The sequence below is a fragment of the Bombina bombina genome, chromosome 1, assembly GCF_027579735.1.
Source record: "Bombina bombina isolate aBomBom1 chromosome 1, aBomBom1.pri, whole genome shotgun sequence".
Classification (NCBI taxonomy): domain Eukaryota; kingdom Metazoa; phylum Chordata; class Amphibia; order Anura; family Bombinatoridae; genus Bombina; species Bombina bombina.
In genome coordinates this window covers 105,232,015-105,255,206 of record NC_069499.1, presented here as the reverse complement: position 1 = coordinate 105,255,206, position 23,192 = coordinate 105,232,015, and positions in this window count along the sequence as shown.

The following is a 23,192-nucleotide window of genomic DNA, read 5'->3' as shown; positions in this document are numbered from 1 at the left end:
AGTCAGCTCTCATGAAGGTGATCTACAAACAGCTGGGCTCATAGGCTTACATGCCAAGGGGATAGCAATGGAGTTTGGAAGGTTAGTGTAGGTTGTATGCAACCCTGAATAGTAGAGTCTTTAGGGAGCACTTGAAGCTTTCAAAACTAGGGGAGAGTCTTGTGGGGTGAGGCAGGGAGTTCCATAAGATGGGAGTCAGTCTGGAGAAGTGTTGTAAATGGGAATGTGAGGAGGTAACAAGAGTGGGGAGAGTAGGTATCAGTGGCGTGATTAGAATTCTCTAATGTCAGTATCTGTAAACATAATAAGTGTGTAATGAACCACAACTGCAGATTTGTTGGTTATGGAAGAGAATCCAGTGAGTTAGAAAACTGTATATCTGTTTGACAGCAAGTAAAATGCTATATTTAAAGTCTGCCAGTAAGGTTAGCATGTTGCTGACAAATGGAGGTACAGGAACAGATGTATAGTGATGTAGTAGACCAAACGCTAATGGGTACACCTCAGACTCTCTTCCAAAAGTCCCCTAGTGGACTTTAATAAATAACAGATAAATAGAGAATGGAAGTGAGCGCCATTAGCAAAAATGGCTAAGGTGGATGTGGTAAAAGGCTAAAAATGTTATTCTTAACAATCAATAAAAACAGTCGCAGTATATATCAATGTTAAAAAACTTCATGGATCCATGATATAATATAAACAATAAGATACAATAAAATGCAGTAGAATAAAATGCAATACAATATTCACAGTGAAGTAGTCACAGAATAATCCACTCCGTAGCAATGCACACAAATGTTATACTCCGTGGCAATGCACAGAAATGTTACAAATAGTGCTAACATACAGTGTATAAAATTGCTATATTTGTCTATATATGATCCTAAAAGGATGTTCCTATAAGGTGTCTTCAAGATAGATGTTGGAAAATTCTCACTGTTTGGTAGAGGAACTAATAGTGTTACAAGTGATAAGTAGTCTTTCTTGGCAGTGTTGATTCTGTGTGTTTGAGTGACAAATCCAAATGTTCAAATATGTGAAAAATTCAAATAAAAAGATCTAATACAAATAATCCTGTGTATAAAATCTCCAAAAGAGGGTGAAAAAAGTGTACAAAAGTGAAAAAAAACATAATGAATAAATAAATTAATATATGATGTTTCCAGATATTTAATATGAAGTGTGTATGTAGAGGCGATTAGACTGGACTGCTGTTTCCTAATGGAAAAAAAGTCCAAAAAATATAATAGAAAAAATAGAAAAAAGTCCAAAAAATAGAAAAAAAAAATCCAAAAAATAAAATCCTGAACCTGTAAAAAACAAAAAGTACAAGAGTGCAATATAGTTTAGAACACCTTTTTAGGGTATTGGAAATAGGCTTACCAGTGGTATGTCTACGCATTTCGGCCTTTCCAAGGCCTTTCTCAAGACTATACAACTGTGTATTTACTGGAATCTTATATAGGGTAAGAGCTAAGATCAATTATGTCTGTTTGGGCGCCAAAGTTATTTGGGAACGCCCCCTTCCTGTTTGTGCTGATGCCTGCTGGGTATTTGTTAAAAGACGATTATTTTTCTATGGAATTGAAAGTATACAAGAGGACATTTGTGGGATTGATGGTCTCATGTATGATCTGAGTTTTATGTGAGTTGATATAGAACAATAAGCTAGTCAATCTAATGTTTGGTTATTCTCTGTCCGTATTATTGCGACGTCATTTCCGGTTTCAGATTCGTGACGTCACCGGTTTCGGTATAACCAGATGTTTACACTAAAACGGACTTTTGTCTATGTATAGGATTGTTGTATCTATAAATAGCTTATTGGAAATAGAGATATATGTTACAAGTGAATACAGGGTGTGTGTGTATTGTAAAATTACTGAGTGTGATGATCAAGCTTTATAACAGTTACATAAATGTAACACTATGTCAGCTACCGGTTTAAGTTATAACCGGATGTGTATAAGGGTGTCCTAAGTGACAGTGAGAGAGTGCAGTATATCAAAAGTGGTAAGGACTGAATGAGTATTTGTGTAGGGGGTATATTTAACCTCTATGAAAAAAAGGAATTCTGGCAGCACATAGCATTAAAAATTTCAAAAATCTTTATTTTTCACTTGAGGCATACAGGTATAACTTGGAGTAAACGTCTGACGCGTTTCACGCCCCCTAGTGGCGTTTCATCAGAGACTACAGGTGTTCTTAACCATGGCCTTCTTATACTCAGGTCATGGGTGGATACATATTTAACCCCTTAATGTCATACTACAAACAAACTTGTTCAAACATTAAAAGTATATGTAAACATAAAATATGCCACAGTATGTATTGTCATCTGCTCTCATATTACAGTATATCAAGGAAGGAGCAATCGTATTAGGTAGCAATTCAAAAAAGAACTGGTCTTTACATTTGCAAAATCAAATTAATGCCATGACCCAAACATTGAAATACTCATAACTCCAGGGACATACTTAAATAGCCATGTAAGAAACTTATAATTTCAAATCCCAAATGTGGCATTACATATAAGAGTATATGTGTTTTTATATATATACACCTTGACTTTTATATCCCACCCATGAAACATAATAACCATATTTTTTTGGGGGGGGAAAAGGGGGGTGTGTGCTATTTGGCTGACCATTCTCCCCAAATTTAAGTCATATTGAAATACTGTTATAACAAATTTTGTGCCAATTCGTGTGTATATTGAATTATCTACACAAAATAACTAATGTCCCATTCTAAGTTAAGGCCATTGGGAATTCTAGTTTTAAGTTGATAGATCCAGTATAATTCTTTCCTATCTAGGATTATACCTGTTCCCGCCTCTTAAAGGGACTTTGGCTATATCAATTATTTTCACCTTGAAATTTCCCTCATTGGTAAAATGTGTAAGATTGAAATGTCTGGCCACCGTGGAATCCTTGAAATAATTTTTAACATCATTAACATGTTCCCTTACTCTCACATTGACCTCTCTGGTCGTTTTTCCTACATATTGGATTTCACAAATATTGCATTCCAATAAGTACACCGCTAATTTCGTTTTGCAGTTAGCGTAAAAGGAAATATGATACACATTCTCATCCACAGTGGACCTGAAAATCTTGGTGGTTGCCATGCCATCATGCTACATGTTAGACATGTTCTTGCTCCACACTTGAAGCAACCTAGTTTCCTAAGCCAGTTATCTTCTCTATTAGTCACCACACTTGGAACCATACTGGGAGCTAGCTTTACAGCCAAGGTTTCAGGTTTTTTAGACACAAATTTGCAATTTGAAATATAGTTCTGCAGAATGTGATCACCTCCAAGCATTGGGAGGTTTTCCTTAATATTCTTACAATGTCAGAAAATTGATTGTTATATTCTGTTGTAAAAACAATACTATCATCAAATTGCAAAGAAGTGTCCTTTGTATCCTTATGTCTATTTTTTATTTTGCTGATTTCTAATTTAGTTTTCTCCAATTTAATTGGATCATAACCTCTGGCGGTCAATCTCATGGTAAGTTCATCAGCCTGCTGAAGATATATTTGATCATCTTCCATATATATTTCGCCGCAATCTAATGTATTGGCCCCTTGGGATAGCACGGATCAAGTGTGGTGGATGACATGAAGTTGCATGAAGGATAGTGTTACCCGCTGTTGATTTGCGGAAAGTTTTTGACACTATCCTTCCAGTTTCCACAACACCCTCCAACGCTATATCCAAGAAGTCAATACATTTATGATTATATCCTCCCACAAATTTTAGACACATTTCATTGTTATTAAGAAAGGCAAGAAAGCTCTCAAATTTGCTGTCATCTAAAGGCTCATCAATGATCAAAATCAGATCATCAATGAACCTCTTATAATAGCGTACATTATCAGTATAAATTGCGTATTCACTGTTGTAAATATATTTTAGCTCCCAATAGCCTACATACAAATTTGCGAATCAGGGGGCAAATTTTGCCCCCATTGCCGTGCCACAACACTGTAGGTAGAATTTACCATCAAATATCAGAAAATTGTGGGTAAGTACAAATTTTAGGATTGAGCAAATATATACATTGATGTTATCCTCATACTCAGAGAACTTATCTAAGAAATATCTTACCGCCATAATCCCCATAGAATGTGGGATGGCGGTATAAAGTGACACTATGTCCACTACTACCCAGCAATAATCCTTGTTCCATTTAATGTCTCTGAAACCCTCCAACAGATGAGAGGAATCTCTCAAATAGCTAAATAACTTTTTCACTATTGGCTGAAGCATAGAATCCAACCACTCGGAAAGGGGTTCAAGTAGAGACCCAATACCAGACACTATAGGCCTTCCCGGCGGCCGTGTAGGATTCTTATGCACTTTAGGCAAATAGTGAAAAAGTGGTGTTATAGGAAATTCAGGAACAAGCAATTCTATATCCTCTTGCTTGAATACCCCCAAATAGATACCGTCATCAAGCAATGACAACAGTTCTCGTTTAAACATTAATGTAGGGTTTCCACTTAGAGGTGCATATGTAGTAGAGTCATTTAATTGGCCCAATGCTTCATCAAAATAATCATTCTTATTCAAGATAACAATATTCCCTCCTTTGTCGGAGTTTCTTTTTTTTTTTTTTTTTAATCTTTTTTTTTATTAATCCAAATAAGACATTATATACTTTCTCATGTACAGAAAAAAGAAGCAAACGCACAAAAAATCTTCAGAAACAAAATGGAAACAAACATTTGCATGACAAATACTCATTATGTCTTACTGAAATTTCCACAATAACATAAAACAAATTAATAACAACAACAACAAAAAAAACAGAAGCCTGGTCCACCTCTCGCGCACCTCCCCGCCTGCCCATCGACCCGCGACCGACTCCCCCCCCGAGGTTCTAACCCGCATACCCAATAGATCACGGACCTGCATTTATCCAGGACGCCGAAAATTTCCCCAGCAAAACAAGTTCTGCAAAACTAGAGGTAGATCGTACCGGGGAGAAGATCTGCCTTTGTAACTGAGCAGAGTAGGACATAATAATTGGCAACCACCCCTGAAGAAACTCATCGATTCTCTTCTCAGAGGCATCCTGTAGATGATATGACTCGAAGATAACTTGACCTTGGATTTCTTTAAAAGTCCTCACAAGGCTCGGTGCTAGATTCGCCTTCCAACTTAAAAGGACGAGGTGACGCACTGCCAATATGATCGTATTCAAAATACGAATCACACGCATAAGGCTCCTATCAGCTGCTGTGACTAATAGAATCACATCCTGTAATGATAGATAGACTTTTACATCATAAAGAGTGTTGAACCAAAAACAAATTTTACGCCATAACTGATTGATTTTGGGACAGAACCAAAACATGTGGAATAAGTCAGTTTCTAATAACTATATTCTGATTGCATTTAAGAGAATCTAAAGCCAATTTTCAACCCTATTTAAATTACCTCTAACTATTTTTTTAGATACTGATAGATTCAAAACATCTCTTTCTACTGTTTTCTGGAACATATTGACTGCAGGTCCCCTAAACTGGATAGGATAAAAATCAGAACCATATTTTCTAGGTCCTTGAGGTACAGTCTGCTCCGAAAGTATATCATGAGATGTGTGTAAATCTATCATTGTACTTAATGTGCATGCATCCTGAAAGGAAACTTCCTGTCTTGGGGAATTTTGACTGTTATCATTTAACCTAGTGTTACTACTACTGACATTAGGTTGTAAAGCAAAGAATCTCTTCAAAGTTAGCTTACGGACAAACCTATTGATATCGATTAAGGTGTTAAAGGGTGAAAAATCTCTAGTGGGTGCAAAACCCAAACCCCTACTAAGCACACTTATTTGATCTTTGTTTAACACATAAGAGGATAAATTAATAACATTAAGGTCAGATTGTCCCAGATTTTGTCTTCTTATTTCTTTTTTCTTTTTCTTTTTGGACCTTCTGACCCATCTAAAGGGACCTTCGATCCTTTCTTGGACTCTTTCTTGTGTGTCTTCTTTGATTCTTTTGACCTTGTTGATGGACCTTCACTCTCGGTTTCATCGGTACTAGTTACCTGCAGAGAATGAGAAGAAACAGAAGAGGAGGGAGAAGAAGAGGGAGAAGGGGATGAGGATGAAGACTTCACCGAGTCTGCTATATCCTGATCAGAAGATTCCACATCAGTTGATGAAAAGAATACTTTTTTTGGATTCTTGTTTTTCAATATCGGTTTAGGAATTTTCTTTTCATCTTTATTCACTTTCTTGTTATTCCACTTCTTTCCTTTACCAGAAAAGGATTTCCAAGGACTCTTTTGTGCTTGTGGCCATTGATATACTCTATTTGTCTCATAGTCCAACCTGTCACGATGGAATTTTTCTCCTTTTCGCTCAGCAAGAATGGCATCTAACTTATCCACATGTTCCTTCATCTGTTTTTTCTGCTCAAGGAAATCCTCATGTTGTTCAAATTTCTTTAGTTCCTTCTCTATTTCTACCATTCTTTACTTGAGATTCACCCTTTTCTGTACTTTACATTTTATAAGTATGTTAAGTAGTTTTATTGAGCATTCCGTGAGTGCAACATTCCACTCCTGTATTATCTCAGGGTTATCTACCTCAAAGGTAGGGAATTTATTTAATCTTAATCCCCGTGGAATTCTGCATAACTCTACATAATGCTCAAAAGCTTCAATGTCCCAAGTTAGCCGTAAATCAGCCACCAACAGTTTTTCCAATATTTAACCTCTGTACCTACATAGAATATTCATTATATATAAGGGGAAATACTACCTTTCACTTGTAACACTATTAGTTCCTCTACCACAAAGTGAGAATTTTCCAACATCTATCTTGAAGACACCTTATAGGAACATCCTTTTAGGATCATATATAGACAAATATAGCAATTTTATACACTGTATGTTAGCACTATTTGTAACATTTCTGTGCATTGCCACGGAGTATAACATTTGTGTGCATTGCTACGGCGTGGATTATGCTGTGACTACTTCACTGTGAATATTGTATTGCATTTTATTCTACTGCATTTTATTGTTTATATTATATCATGGATCCATGAAGTTTTTTAACATGGAGGTACAGGAACAAGCAATGTAACATTAGGTAAAACATGAAGGGTTCAACAGAGACAACTGTTACATTTGTGATTCAGCTAGTTAATCTAAGGAGTGACCGCAACTCTGCATTTATGCATAGCAACAGATGGTAATGAGGAGATGTTGCAGAAATGAAGGTTTACAGGTCATTCCTCATAATGCTATTAATGTACATCAATAAGGGGCCAAGGATAAAAAGCTTGTTTTACAAATAATATGATGTAAAGTTGTTTGTGTGAAAATGGCCGTGTTTTCTACATTCAACATACTTTGCGAATGGTTTTTTTGGTTTGCGGAATGTTAAATACATACTCCGAATGTGCAATTCTGTATTCGTAATTTCTTTCGAAAGTGTTTATTGATCAATTTCCTTATCAACCTTGAACTTAGAAATTACAGTGCGTATATTATAAATATTAAATGTCAAAACTCATGTATTATTTCTGACTTCTGTTTATTTTTAAATAAAAAGAAAAGATAATACAATTGTATTTATAAGTAAAGTAATGCAATGTAAATATGAAATTTCAAATTAAAAATAATTATTAATCATGTGTTCCCTCACGCTGGTGTTTACAGCAGGGTCCTGTGAAGAAAATTGGGTTTCAGTTTTTTCGTGTTCATAATCATAATTAACAAAAATATCTAGATTATTTTTAATTGCTAAATTATGAAGCATAGAACACAAAGTTATTATGTCTGCAGCCTTTGTTGGTTGATATTTCAAGGCTCCTCCAGTTTTATCTATATAACGGAATCTACTCTTAAAGGGACATTAAACACCTGATGAAAATTGCTGAAACCTACTTTTTCTTATTAAAAAAAATAAAGTAATCACTGCTGCCTATTTTATCTGTTCCTCTTAGCCCAAACTTTTGAAGGAGATTGTTTTGAAATACAGTGTTGAGGCAGTGCTTGATTTCCTATGTAAGCTGCCATATTGTAGCGTGCGTTACAGGGCTCAGTAGTCACATGGTCATGATGCAGTCATGTGATACACACACCATATTATCTATGCATACACAGTACTTAGAGGAAGGAATCACATCTCTGCCTGCAGTGAGGGTATAAATATATTTAATTTTCCAGTTAATGTATATAAAACATGTTATGCAGAAATTGAAATAAAATACTTATAACTACTGTGTTTATGTTTTTAACTCAGCATGAAAGAAAGAACGCGGAGCACTGAGATAAAGTGAAAAGTTCAACTTTATTTTGTCATTAAAACAAAAAGGCATACTTTCTCCCCCTTGTTATTTGCCCTCTCCATAGAAATTCTGTCACATCGAATCAGGCTTAATAAGCAGATTAAGGGGGTTACAATACAAAATATGGAATACAAGGCGGCCCTTTACGCCGATGACATTTTACTGACCCTGACCGACATAGATAGCTCCATTCCTGCACTACTGGACGAATTCCGGTTATATGGCAGATACTCTAACTTCCACCTCAACCTTACCAAGTCTGAGGTCCTTAATGTTAATACCCCACACACTGAGCTGGAGAATGTTGTCACTTATTGCCCGCTTAAGATACAGCCCCGAAAACTCAAATATTTAGGCATCTACCTCACGGCCGACCCAGCGCACATGATAGAGGCCAACTATAATCTCATCCAAAAAGAAATAGTAAATGATCTCTCAAGATGGAACAGTAAGTTTTTCTCCTGGTTTGGCAGAATCCAAATACTAAAGATGAATGTCCTACCTAGAATACTCTATCTTTTACAGACAATCCCCTTACCTTTGCCCTACCAATATCTTGCTAAGTTACAATCTAGGTTAGAGAGCTTCATCTGGAATAAATGCAGACCTAGGGTCTCAAAGAAAACCCTTTGTTTGCCTAGAGAGAGGGGGGGGCTTGGGCGTGCCTGACCTTATGCGTTACAGAACAGCCACCTTCCTACAGAGGATACCGGAATGGTGCATCCAATCGGCTCAAAAACAATGGATCCATTTGGATTCAGATATCTTGGAGGTGGGAAATGTGGGAGCCCTCGCTTGGCTCTCACCACAAAATAGACCCCCTTCGATCAAATTATACCCACTGATAAACGAGGTTTTTGTACAGTGGGATAAGACATTGAATACCTCAGTACATATATCTTCCACCCCATCTCCCCTGACACCCTTCAGAGGGAACCCTGAGATACCCTTGTTTACAAGCATTCGCTCAGATAGGCCGACAGCACATATCCGGAGCAGGGCGATAGGATCTTTGATAAGAGAGGGTGTGTTGATACCGCAGAATGAGTTGGTGGAAATGGAAGATACTGTTTTCACCTCCTGGTTCTCGTATGCACAAGTAACCCATTTTGTACACTCCCATACCAAGAGGTCCCTACTGACTAGGCATCTTACACCTTTTGAGAGCTTATGTGTGTTAGACTCCCCTGCAAGACACATGCTATCTAAAATATATAAACTGCTGATACAGCCTGATGCTTTACCCACATTTACACATAAATGGCATTCTGACCTGCACACAGATATACCCCCAAAAGACTGGGAAGCTATTTTCCTTAAGCACAAAAAATCATCCATCTCTGTCTCCACCCAGGAAATGAACTTTAAATTCCTGTCCCGCTGGTACATGACCCCTTGCAGGATAAGGCAAATATACAAAAAGACAGATGGGAAGTGCTGGAGGGGATGTGGAGAGGAGGCCGATCTACTACACATTTGGTGGGGTTGTGATAGGATAGTCCCCTTCTGGTTGGAGATTATTGCATTTATTAAACGGGCTTTCTCAATCACATTGCCGGTAAAACCGGACATACTGCTTTTTCATTCCTTACCGGAGGTTAGGGAGATTCCCCTTCAATTACTTCTTACAATTTTCCTAAACAGCGCCAAAACACTCATCCCCCAAAGGTGGAAGTCGACATCGATCCCAAGTCTGGATCTATGGAAAGCTCAGGTCACACTCACTCTTACACTAGACAGAAAGCATTATTTGGAGACAGACAGAGCTGAGACACATGAATTAATCTAGTAAAGTGGCAGGGTGCCCTGAGGAATGAGGCTGATGCGTAGAACATACATCATGCCCAAGTAGAATTATGCTTGGACTTAGGCCTTGGCTGAGGCCACAACAGCTGTTCTCCCCCTCTATACCTTGTCATTAAACCTTGTCATAATACCCCACCCCCTTGGACTCTCTCATCATCCTTCTTCCCCCCTTCCCCCCCCCCCCTCCTTTTTTTTTTTTTTTTTTTTCTCCCTTCTCCTGTCCGCATGCTACTGAGTGGTGTAGATGTGTGATTTTTCTTTCTCTTGTGGGAAAAATTCAAAGATGACACCCATTGAGTTAATTGTTAAATGTTAACTGTTTATTATTACTGCTTAGATCACTTTTAAACACTTATCTTACCAGTGTTTTAGATCATACTGCCGATTTAAAAAAAAGAAAAAATTGACAAGAGCGCTTATGTTGATTTAAGAAATGGATTGCGTTCATGGACATAGTAGATTTTGTAACTGTCATTATTCAACATTGTTATACATTGTATGTCATGCCATGCTGTAATCTACCCGATTATATTTCAATAAAGCTCTTTGGAAAAAAAAAAAAAAAAAAAGGCATAAAGGAGAAAAAGGGTGCTAATCCTTGCAAAAAGGGTTCAGATCAGACAGCTGCTGACATGTTTCGGCATTCCGCCGTTATCAAAGCTGCTGAATTTTGTAGGGAATAGCCCTCTTATAAAACACAAAAGCTGAACCCAATTGGGCAATAATGAAAGGGGGAGGTTTTCTTGTTAACCCCTTAATGACCTATTATAAATAGGATATATATATATATATATATATATATATATATATATATATATATATATATATATATATATATATATAATATTATTTAATGAAACCAAAAAAGCAGATATGTGGATCCATGCAAATAATTACTCACTCAATTTAAGTATACACTTGAAAAAATATATGAAAGAAACAACAATAGTACCATTCTTGACCACATAAATCATATAAATAATAACAAAGTGGACCATAAACATTGTATATACATCCTGAAACAATGTCATAGAAAAATAGTTTAAGTCCTAAAAGAATGTGTACTATATACAGTGTGCATAACCTGCTACCTTGGCGCGCAATCTTCTATGCTGCCTTCCTAAGGAAACTGAAAATATGATTTGGTAAGTAAATGTAATCCAACATATTATATATAGCTGTAGGTGCTATGCCCAGATTAGTGTCCAAATGCAAAAAAAATACTCTGATTTAAAAATTAAAAGTTTAAGCAAAAATGGTATGAGAAAAAAGAAAAGAAAAAAATAGGTGGTGGAACATATGTACCAATCACATACTCTGATTCTGAAAAAATAATAAGAGAATTAATCCCATCTTCAATAGTTTCCGGAGTTTCCGGACTTACTAATATTGGTGTAAGAACAGGTCATTTTGCATATATTTATGGATAATGTAATTAAAATATGTATGTGAATTCAAAAATATAACCAAAAATAAAAAACATTTCTCTTGGCTTCCGGGGGTGGCGCATCTAGATGGCCACGGACTTATACTGCTCTGTGACAGTTGTTTATATTTTAGACAATTAGTGGCCAGATTTCCAGTCATCCAAATCACCCTTGGCAAGAGTTGTGCCCGGGTTTCTACCTGGATCAAGATTGGACATCTCTTGGCCCCCGGGAAGTCATTTATCTATATAGACACCATTGGGCCTTACTGCTGATTTGTGCACTCAGCCAGATAAATATGTGTATACTGGCAAAATGGAACATATCACTGCTGGCGTGCTAGAAATGCTCAGTGACATCAATGATAGTTTCTAATCAGATTACCTTAACACACAAAGCTATGGACATTGCCGCTGAACTACCTGAAAGTTCTCATGGTCTGCCATGATTGTGACAACATCTGTAAATTCTGACTACTCACTGGCTGGGTGACAGATAAAGCACAGCATAACCTAACTAGCTTGGGACTTCCAGACTCCACTGTATACATTTTCAGCTCACTAACCGGCATAAATAGTGTTGCTGGCCACGAGGCTCATAAAGCGCAGCATAACCTACCTAGCTTGGGACTTCCCGACTCCACTGTAAGCATTATCAGCTCACTAACGGCATAAATAGAGCTGCTTGCCACGAGGCTCATGATGGTCACAACATCCAAATAACTGAAACAGGAAATGAATGGATAGCTCCTGCAACCCCAACTCTTTGTTAATTGGGTGGAATGGTTGAAGTTGCAAGGAAAAGTACAGTTCACTACTGTTACACAGCCACACTTGTCAAAAGATCTGGACTCTCCAGTTTCCCTCATACACCAGAGGAAATTGCTGACTGCTGTTCTTGTGACTGTTAGAATAAAGATTGGAGTGGGTTAACTAAGTCATACAGCAGCTGCAATGTCGGTGTTAAAATCTGACGTTTAGGTTCAGCAGTTCAAGACAGCCGTTCTGAAACACAAATATGCCGGGGGGGGGGGGGGGGGAATTGTCATTTTCTGAATAGATTAATGTTTATCCCTTTTGTTACGTTCTATTGCTTAACCTTGCCTATTTATTTATTTTTAATAAGGATGTTTTCCGCTTGTTCATGGCTCCTTGTTTGTTAAAAATAGCAAACAGTCTTTTTGTTTGTTTCTTTTATTGTCCATTAGAATGCAGAACATATCAGAATTCTATATCTGATTTTAGTACCTTCTGAATACAGGTATATACTGGGATAGCGTCATTTATAGTAACTGGAACTACCCTCTAATCTAATTTATGTGTATCTGAGACACAGTGCATTAGCCGATTACTATACTCGCTGCAATGTTGGGAGACTTACACATTAACCCCATGATTGTGTGAGCAGATTTCCAGCTTTCCCTAACTTACTATAAGCTGTAGAGTGTATATAAGTGAAATAACTGCCTGCTTGTATATACTGTTGTTTAAAAACAAACAAACAAACAAACAAAATTCAGATGTTTCTGAGAACTGACAGTTACATATTCTGATCATTGTAGCTCCGGTGTAATAAATCTATGGAGCCCTTTCAGTGTAATAGCGTTAGCATGTTGGGTAATCTCCTGATCAAAGATGTAATGCTTAACAAATTCCTTTCAAGAATAGCGATAACGTATATATATCATGCAATCGTGTTATTTATGGTGTTCATACTCTCTGCTCGTATAGGAGCTGGAAGATGTCCTTTACAGCAATAAGGTATCCTACCCACCCCCCCCCCCCCCCTCAGGTTTTGGAATTTCACAAGCCGCTGTTCTAAAGAGACAGCGCCAGCATTTTATCTGTGACCTGTTGCCTGCAGTTTTGACAAATATGTGCCTGCATTATCTTTAAAATATGCACCTCGTAATAACATAGATTCTGTTAACTCTTTCTCAATGCTGTCACAGTTATCATTCTGCACAATGCACATTATATTTCACATATTTGTATACCCTATTGTATGTGCATAAACCTGCTGTTACACTTTATTGTTTATTTTGAAACATTATGTACACCTTGGTACTATACTGAAACGTTCCAGTTCTTGTACTGACAGCACTCTTCTTGTGTCCACAGTATAGCCTTAACACTAGTACAATGCAATAGACTTTGTTACCTACCTCACTTTTCACACTGTATGAAGTAATGTGTATTTCATGGCTTGAAGCCACTTGGTATCATCTGATTTAACGTTGTTAAAACATTCTTTTCCTAAGGCTTAGCTTCAAGGGCAACGGTATACGTATCTTATGTTAAAATTCAGCTAATGCCCAGTTTCTTGTTCTGTAAACACTTACATTAATTCTACAGTATAGCCTAGACATTTATTAATTAATTCTACAGTATAGCCTAGACATTTATTAATTAATTCTACAGTATAGCCTAGACAATTATTAATTAATTCTACAGTATAGCCTAGACAATTATTAATTAATTCTACAGTATAGCCTAGACATTTATTAATTAATTCTACAGTATAGCCTAGACAATTATTAATTAATTCTACAGTATAGCCTAGACATTTATTAATTAATTCTACAGTATAGCCTAGACAATTATTAATTAATTCTACCGTATAGTCTAGACAATTTTTAATTAATTCTACAGTATAGCCTATACATTTATTAATTAATTCTACAGTGTAGCCTAGACAATTATTAATTAATTCTACAGTATAGCCTAGACATTTATTAATTAATTCTACAGTATAGCCTAGACAATTATTAATTAATTCTACAGTATAGTCTAGACAATTATTAATTAATTCTACTGTACAGCCTAGACAATTATTAATTAATTCTACTGTATAGCTTAGACCATTATTAATGGATCTTGTAAGTCTCCCGAGTTGAACTCCACCACTTCACTCCACTTGTTAATATTTTGACTAATGTTTTGTTTTTGTTTCGTTTCCTTTTTTTATTTAATTATTTTTTTATTATTTTGCTGGGGGGGTTTTTGTGCTGTTATTATTCTAAAATTAAGAAACACAGACTTTAAATGGTACTTGACTAGTTTTGATACACCTTTCAATGCATAGATCTATTTTATATAGTAACAATGTTCTGTACTCAAACTTGTGCAGCCCATACACACTTAGAGTAATATCTTAGTTAACCTCTTATCTGTTTGGTAAGCTAAAAAGGCTCTGCAAGGATTATAATAGGTGATTTTTATGTTGTGAATGGAGATTATCATATTTTATTTCTGTATCAACAATAAGAACTGTACCACTTTTCATAATATATTGATGTTAGATACAATCATATGCAAAAGTGTAGGCACCTCTAACAATTTCCATGATTTTCATTTATAAATAATTGAGTGTTTGGATCGGCAATTTCATTTTAATCTATCAAATAACTGAAGGACACAGTAATATTTCAGTAGTGAAATTAGGTTTATTGGATTAACAGAAAATGTGCAATATGCATCAAAACGAAATTAGACAGGTGCATAAATTTGGGCACCCCAACAGAAATATTGCATCAATATTTAGTAGAACCTCCTTTAGCAGAAATAACAGCCTCTAGACGCTTCCTATAGCATGTAATGAGTGTCTGGATTCAGGATGAAGGTATTTTGGACCATTCCTCCTTGCAAAACATCTCCAGTTCAGTTAGGTTTGATGGTTGCCGAGCATGGACAGCGCGCTTCAAATCACCCCACAGATTTTCAATGATAATCAGGTCTGGGGACTGGGATGGCCATTCCAGAACATTGCACTTGTTCCTCTGCATAAATGCCAGAGTAGATTTTAAGCAGTGTTTTGGGTCATTGTCTTAACTTTGTGACTGATTCCTCAACATTATTCTCAAGTATCTGCTGATATTGAGTGGAATCCATGCTATCCTCAACTTTAACAAGATTCCCAGTACCGGCAATGGCCACACAGCCCCACAGCATGATGGAACATCCACAAAATTTTACTGTGGGTAGCAAGTGTTTGTCTTGGATCTCTGTGTTGTTTTGCTGCCATGCATAATGCCCCTTGTTATAACAAAATAACTCAATCTTTGTTTCATCAGTCCACAGCACCTTCTTCCAAAATGAAGCTGGCTTGTCCAAATGTGCGTTTGCATACCTCAAGTGACTCTGTTTGTCGCGTGTGTGCAGAAAAGGCTTCTTCCGCATCACTCTCCCATACAGCGTCTCCTTGTGCAAAGTGCGCTGAATTGTTGAACAATGCACAGTTACACCATCTGCAGCAAGATGATGTTGTAGGTCTTTGGAGGTGGTCTGTGGGCTGTTTTTGACCATTCTCACCATCCTTTGCATTTGCCTCTCTGATATTTTACTTGGCCTGCCACTTCTGGCCTTAACAAGAACTGTGCCTGTGGTCTTTCATTTCCTCACTATGTTCCTCACAGTGGACACCGACAGCTTAAATCTCTGTGATAGCTTTTTGTAGCCTTCCCCTAAACCATAATGTTGAACAATCTTTGTTTTCAGCTCATTTGAGAGTTGTATTGAGGCCCCCATGTTGCCACTCTTCAGAGGAGAGTCAAAGAGAACAACAACTTGCAATTGGCCACCTTGAATACCTTTTCTCATGATTGGATGCTCCTGTCTATGAAGTTCAATGCTTAATGGGCTCACCAAACCAATTGTGTGTTCCAATTAATCAGTGCTAGGTAGTTACAGGTATTCAAATCAACAAAATGACAAGGGTGACCAAATTTATGCACCTGTCTAATTTTGTTTTGATGCATATTGCACATTTTCTGTTAATCCAATAAACCTAATTTTACTACTGAAATATTTCTGTGTCATTCAGTTATTTGATAGGTCAAAATATAATTGCTGATCCAAACACCCAATTATTTATAAATGAAAATCATGGAAATTGTCAGGGGTGCCTAAACTTTTGCATACAACTGTATGTGGCACTTATTCCAGAATGTGAAATGTAATATATTTGTAACTCTATCCTGTATGTGCATGCATATATTTACTTGTACCAGTCTTTCTTTAATAAATAGAATAAAAAATATTTTTAGTGGCACAAGATCAAAATGACTTTTCACAAGAGAATATTGAGACACCATCAGTGGATCTTAATGATTCTAATATTAATGAAAATTAACTGTTTGAAAGTTTAGAATGTAATATAATTAATAAAGAAATAAGTGTTGAAAGTGAACTACCAAACAACAATATATCATCTCAAAATGAAATACCAATCAATGTAGTGTTGGATTTAACAAAAGCCACATTCTCAAATAGTAACATAGAACAGGAGGAGGAAAACAACATTAGCAATGAGGCTGAACATACAATTATTTATTTACAAAATGAAAATAATTCATTGGCATAAGAAAATGAGAACAATCCTGAGGACATTGAGAGGTAGTTATCAACGCGTCTACTTTACCTGCCTTCGCCGGTTCAATTCGCCCACCTAAGCTCGCCTGCCATCGCCGCCGTGGACCAGAATACGTTCGCCTAAGTTATCAATAAAGCTGTCAAAAAGCCGCGCACCAAGTACCGGGCGATGAGCAGCGGACTGTGAGAGTTATCACTCATCCGATCTCGCTGCTCTTCGGCTTTTTTACAGCTTTATTGCTATCCTGTCACTAAGCACCCACACTAACTACACTGTTCTACCCCCTATACCGGCGCCCCCGGAGCCTCCCGCAACTAAATAAAGTTAGTAACCCCTAAACCGCCGCTCCTAGACCCAGCCGCAACTCTTATAAATGTATTAACCCCTAAACCGCCGCTCCCGGACACCGCCGCCACCTACATTATACCTAGTAACCCCTATCCTGCCCCCCCATACCGCCGCCCTCTATAATAAAGTTATTAACCCCTATCCTGCGGATCTCATACCTCGCCGCAACTAAATAAATAGTTTAACCCCTAAACGGCCGCTCCCGGACCCCGCCGCAACCTATATTAAACTTATTAACCCCTAATCTGCACCCCTACACCGTCGCCACCTATAATACATTTATTAACCCCTATCCTGCCCCCCACTATACCGCCGCCACTGTAATACATTTATTAACCCCTAAACCTAAGTCTAACACTAACCCTAGCACCCCCTAACTTAAATATTAATTAAATAAATCTAAATAATATTTCTCTTATTAACTAAGGCCTAGATTTGGAGTTTGGCGGTAGCCGTGAAAACCAGCGTTAGAGGCTCCTAACGCTGGTTTTAGGCTACCGCCGGTATTTGGAGTCACTCAAAAAAGGGTCTAACGCTCACTTTTCAGCCGCGACTTTTCCGTACCGCAGATCCCCTTACGTCATTTGCGTATCCTATCTTTTCAATGGGATCTTTCTAACTCCGGTATTTAGAGTCGTGTCTGAAGTGAGCGTTAGAAATCTAACGACAAAACTCCAGCCGCAGAAAAAAGTCAGAAGTTAATAGCTTTCTGGGATAACGCCGGTTCATAAAGCTCTTAACTACTGTGCTCTAAAGTACACTAACACCCATAAACTACCTATGTACCCCTAAACCGAGGTCCCCCCACATCGCCGCCACTCGATTACATTTTTTTAACCCCTAATCTGCCGACCGCCACCTACGTTATACTTATGTACCCCTAATCTGCTGCCCCTAACACAGCCGACCCCTGTATTATATTTATTAACCCCTAACCTGCCCCCCACAACGTCGCCGCCAGCTACCTAGAATAATTAACCCCTAATCTGCCGACCGCAAAGCGCCACCAACTACATTATAGATATGTACCCCAAATCTGCTGCCCCTAACACTGCCGACCCCTATATTATATTTATTAACCCCTAATCTGCCGCCCTCAACGTCGCCTCCACCTGCCTACACTTATTAACCCCTAATCTGCCGACCGGACCGCATCGCTATTATAATAAAGTTATTAACCCCTAATCCGCCTCACTAACCCTATAATAAATAGTATTAACCCCTAATCTGCCCTCCCTAACATCGCCGACGCCTAACTTCAAACATTAACCCCTAATCTGCCGACTGGAGCTCACCGCTATTCTAATAAATGTATTAACCCCTAAAGCTAAGTCCAACCCTAACACTAACACCCCCCTAAATTAAATATAATTTAAATCTAACGAAATTAATTAACTCTTATTAAATAAATTATTCCTATTTAAATATAAATACTTACCTGTAAAATAAATCCTAATATAGCTACAATATAAATTATAATTATATTATAGCTATTTTAGGATTTATATTTATTTTACAGGTAACTTTGTATTTATTTTAACCAGGTACAATAGCTATTAAATAGTTAAGAACTATTTAATAGCTACCTAGTTAAAATAATTACAAAATTACCTGTAAAATAAATCCTAACCTAAGTTACAATTAAACCTAACACTCCACTATCAATAAATAAATTAAATAAAATACCTACAATTACCTACAATTAAACCTAACACTACACTATCAATAAATTAATTAAATACAATACCTACAAATAACTACAATGAAATAAACTAACTAAAGTACAAAAAATAAAAAAGAACTAAGTTACAAAAAATAAAAAAATATTTACAAACATAAGAAAATTATTACAACAATTTTAAACTAATTACACCTATTCTAAGCCCCCTAATAAAATAACAAAGCCCCCCAAAATAAAAAAATGCCCTACCCTATTCTAAATTACTAAAGTTCAAAGCTCTTTTACATTACCAGCCCTTAACAGGGCCCTTTGCGGGGCATGCCCCAAGAAGTTCAGCTCTTTTGCCTGTAAAAAAAAACATACAATACCCCCCCAACATTACAACCCACCACCCACATACCCCTAATCTAACCCAAACCCCCCTTAAATAAACCTAACACTAAGCCCCTGAAGATCTTCCTACCTTATCTTCACCATACCAGGTTCACCGATCGATCCAGAAGAGCTCCTCTGATGTCCTGATCCAAGCCCAAGCTGAAGAGGTCCATGATCCGGCTGAAGTCATCATCCAAGCGGGAGCTGAAGAGGTCCATGATCCGGCTGAAGTCTTCATCCAAGCGGGAGCTGAAGAGGTACATGATCCGGATGAAGTCTTCTATCAACGGCATCTTCAATCTTCTTTCTTCGGGAGCCATCATCTTCCATCCGACGCGGAACATCCTCTTCTCCCGACGCCTACTAGCTGAATGACGGTTCCTTTAAATGACGTCATCCAAGATGGCATCCCTCGAATTCCGATTGGCTGATAGGATTCTATCAGCCAATCGGAATTAAGGTAGGAAAATTCTGATTGGCTGATGGAATCAGCCAATCAGAATCAAGTTCAATCCGATTGGCTGATCCGATCAGCCAATCAGATTGAGCTCGCATTCTATTGGCTGATCGGAACAGCCAATAGAATGCGAGCTCAATCTGATTGGCTGATTGAATCAGCCAATCGGATTGAACTTGATTCTGATTGGCTGATTCCATCAGCCAATCAGAATTTTCCTACCTTAATTCCGATTGGCTGATAGAATCCTATCAGCCAATCGGAATTCGAGGATCGCCATCTTGGATGAAGTCATTTAAAGGAACCGTCATTCGGCTAGTAGGCGTCGGGAGAAGAGGATGTTCCGCGTCGGATGGAAGATGATGGCTCCCGAAGAAAGAAGATTGAATATGCCGTTGATAGAAGACTTCATCCGGATCATGTACCTCTTCAGCTCCCGCTTGGATGAAGACTTCAGCCGGATCATGGACCTCTTCAGCTCCCGCTTGGATGATGACTTCAGCTGGATCATGTACCTCTTCAGCCCCCCGCTTGGGCTTGGATAAGGACATCGGAGGAGCTCTTCTGGATCGATCGGTGAACCTGGTATGGTGAAGATAAGGTAGGAAGATCTTCCGGGGCTTAGTGTTAGGTTTATTTAAGGGGGGTTTGGGTTAGATTAGGGGTATGTGGGTGGTGGGTTGTAATGTTGGGGGGGGTATTGTATGTGTTTTTTTTACAGGCAAAAGAGCTGAATTCTTTGGGGCATGCCCCGCAAAGGGCCCTGTTCAGGGCTGGTAAGGTAAAAGAGCTTTGAACTTTAGTAATTTAGAATAGGGTAGGGCATTTTTTTATTTTGGGGGTCTTTGTTATTTTATTAGGGGGCTTAGAGTAGGTGTAATTAGTTTAAAATTGTTGTAATATTTTTCTTATGTTTGTAAATTATTTTTTATTTTTTGTAACTTAGTTCTTTTTTATTTTTTGTACTTTAGTTAGTTTATTTCATTGTAGTTATTTGTAGGAATTGTATATAATTTATTTATTGATAGTGTAGTGTTAGGTTTAATTGTAACTTAGGTTAGGATTTATTTTACAGGTAAATTCGTAATTATTTTAACTATTTTAGCTATTAAATAGTTCTTAACTATTTAATAGCTATTGTACCTGTTTAAAATAAATACAAAGTTACCTGTAAAATAAATATTAATCCTAAAATAGCTATAATATAATTATAATTTATATTGTAGCTATATTAGGGTTTATTTTACAGGTAAGTATTTAGCTTTAAATAGGAATAATTTATTTAATAAGAGTTAATTAATTTTGTTAGATTTAAATTATATTTAACTTAGGGGGGTGTTAGTGTTAGGGTTAGACTTAGCTTTAGGGGTTAATACATTTATTAGATAAGCGGTTAGCTCCGGTCGGCAGATTAGGGGTTAATAATTGAAGTTAGGTGTCGGCGATGTTAGGGAGGGCAGATTAGGGGTTAATACTATTTATTATAGGGTTAGTGAGGCGGATTAGGGGTTAATAACTTTATAATAATAGCGGTGCGGTCCGCTCGGCAGATTAGGGGTTAATAAGTGTAGGCAGGTGGAGGCGACGTTGTGGGGGGCAGATTAGGGGTTAATAAATATAATATAGGGGTCGGCGGTGTTAGGGCAGCAGATTAGGGGTACATAGGGATAATGTAAGTAGCGGCGGTTTACGGAGCGGCAGATTAGGGGTTAAAAATAATATACAGGGGTCAGCGATAGCGGGGGCGGCAGAATAGGGGTTAATAAGTGTAAGGTTAGGGGTGTTTAGACTCGGGGTACATGTTAGGGTGTTAGGTGCAGACGTAGGAAGTGTTTCCCCATAGCAAACAATGGGGCTGCGTTAGGAGCTGAACGCGGCTTTTTTGCAGGTGTTAGTTTTTTTTTCAGCTCAAACAGCCCCATTGTTTCCTATGGGGGAATCGTGCACAAGCACGTTTTTGAGGCTGGCCGCGTCCGTAAGCAACTCTGGTATCGAGAGTTGAAGTTGCGTTAAATATGCTCTACGCTCCTTTTTTGGAGCCTAACGCAGCCATTCTGTGGACTCTCAATACCAGAGTTATTTTAAAGGTGCGGCCAGAAAAAAGCCAGCGTTAGATACGCGGGTCTTTACCGACAAAACTCTAAATCTAGCCGTAAATTAATCCTATTTAAAACTAAATACTTACCTTTAAAATAAACCCTAATATAGCTACAATATAAATAATAATTATATTGTAGCTATCTTAGGATTTATTTTTATTTTACAGGTAACTTTCAATTTATTTTAACTAGGTACAATAGCTATTAAATAGTTATTAACTATTTAATAGCTACCTAGCTAAAATAAAGAGAAATTTACCTGTAAAATAAAAACTAACCTAAGTTACAATTACACCTAACACTACACTATACTTAAATAAATTATTCCTATTTATAACTAAATACTTACCTGTAAAATAAACCATAAGATAGCTACAATGTAATTAATAATTACATTGTAGCTATTTTAGGATTTATATTTATTTTACAGGTAACTTTGTATTTATTTTAGCTAGTTAGAATAGTTATTAAATAGTTATTAACTATTTAATAACTACCTAGCTAAAAGAAATACAAAATTACCTGTAAAATAAATCCTAACCTAAGTTACAATTAAACCTAACAATACACTATCATTAAATTAATTAAATAAATTAACTACAAATAACTACAATTAAATACAATTACATAAACTAACTAAAGTACAAAAAATAAAAAAAGCTAAGTTACAAAAAATAAAAAAAATAAGTTACAAACATTTAAAAAATATTACAACAATTTTAAGCTAATTACACTTAATCTAAGCCCCCTAATAAAATAACAAAGCCCCCCAAAATAAAAAAAAATCCCTACCCTATTCTAAATTAAAAAAGTTTAAAGCTCTTTTACCTTACCAGCCCTTAAAAGGGCCTTTTGTGGGGCATGCCCCAAAGAATTCAGCTCTTTTGCCTGTAAAAGAAAAATACAACCCCCCCAACATTAAAACCCACCACCCACATACCCCTAATCTAACCCAAACCCCCCTTAAATAAACCTAACACTACCCACCTGAAGATCATCCTACCTTGAGTTGTCTTCAGCCAGCCGACCCACCGATGGAACCGAAGAGGAGATCCGGAGCGGCAGAAGTGATCCTCCAAGGGGCGCTGAAGAAGTCTTCCATCCGATGAAGTCATCATCCAGGCGGCGCTGAAGAAGTCTTCCATCCGGGCGATGTCATCTTCCAAGCGGGGTCTTCAATCTTCTTTCTTCAGGACGGACTAACGATGAATGAAGGCTCCTTTAAGGGACGTCATCCAAGATGGCGTCCCTTCAATTCCGATTGGCTGATAGGATTCTATCAGCCAATCGGAATTAAGGTAGGAAAAA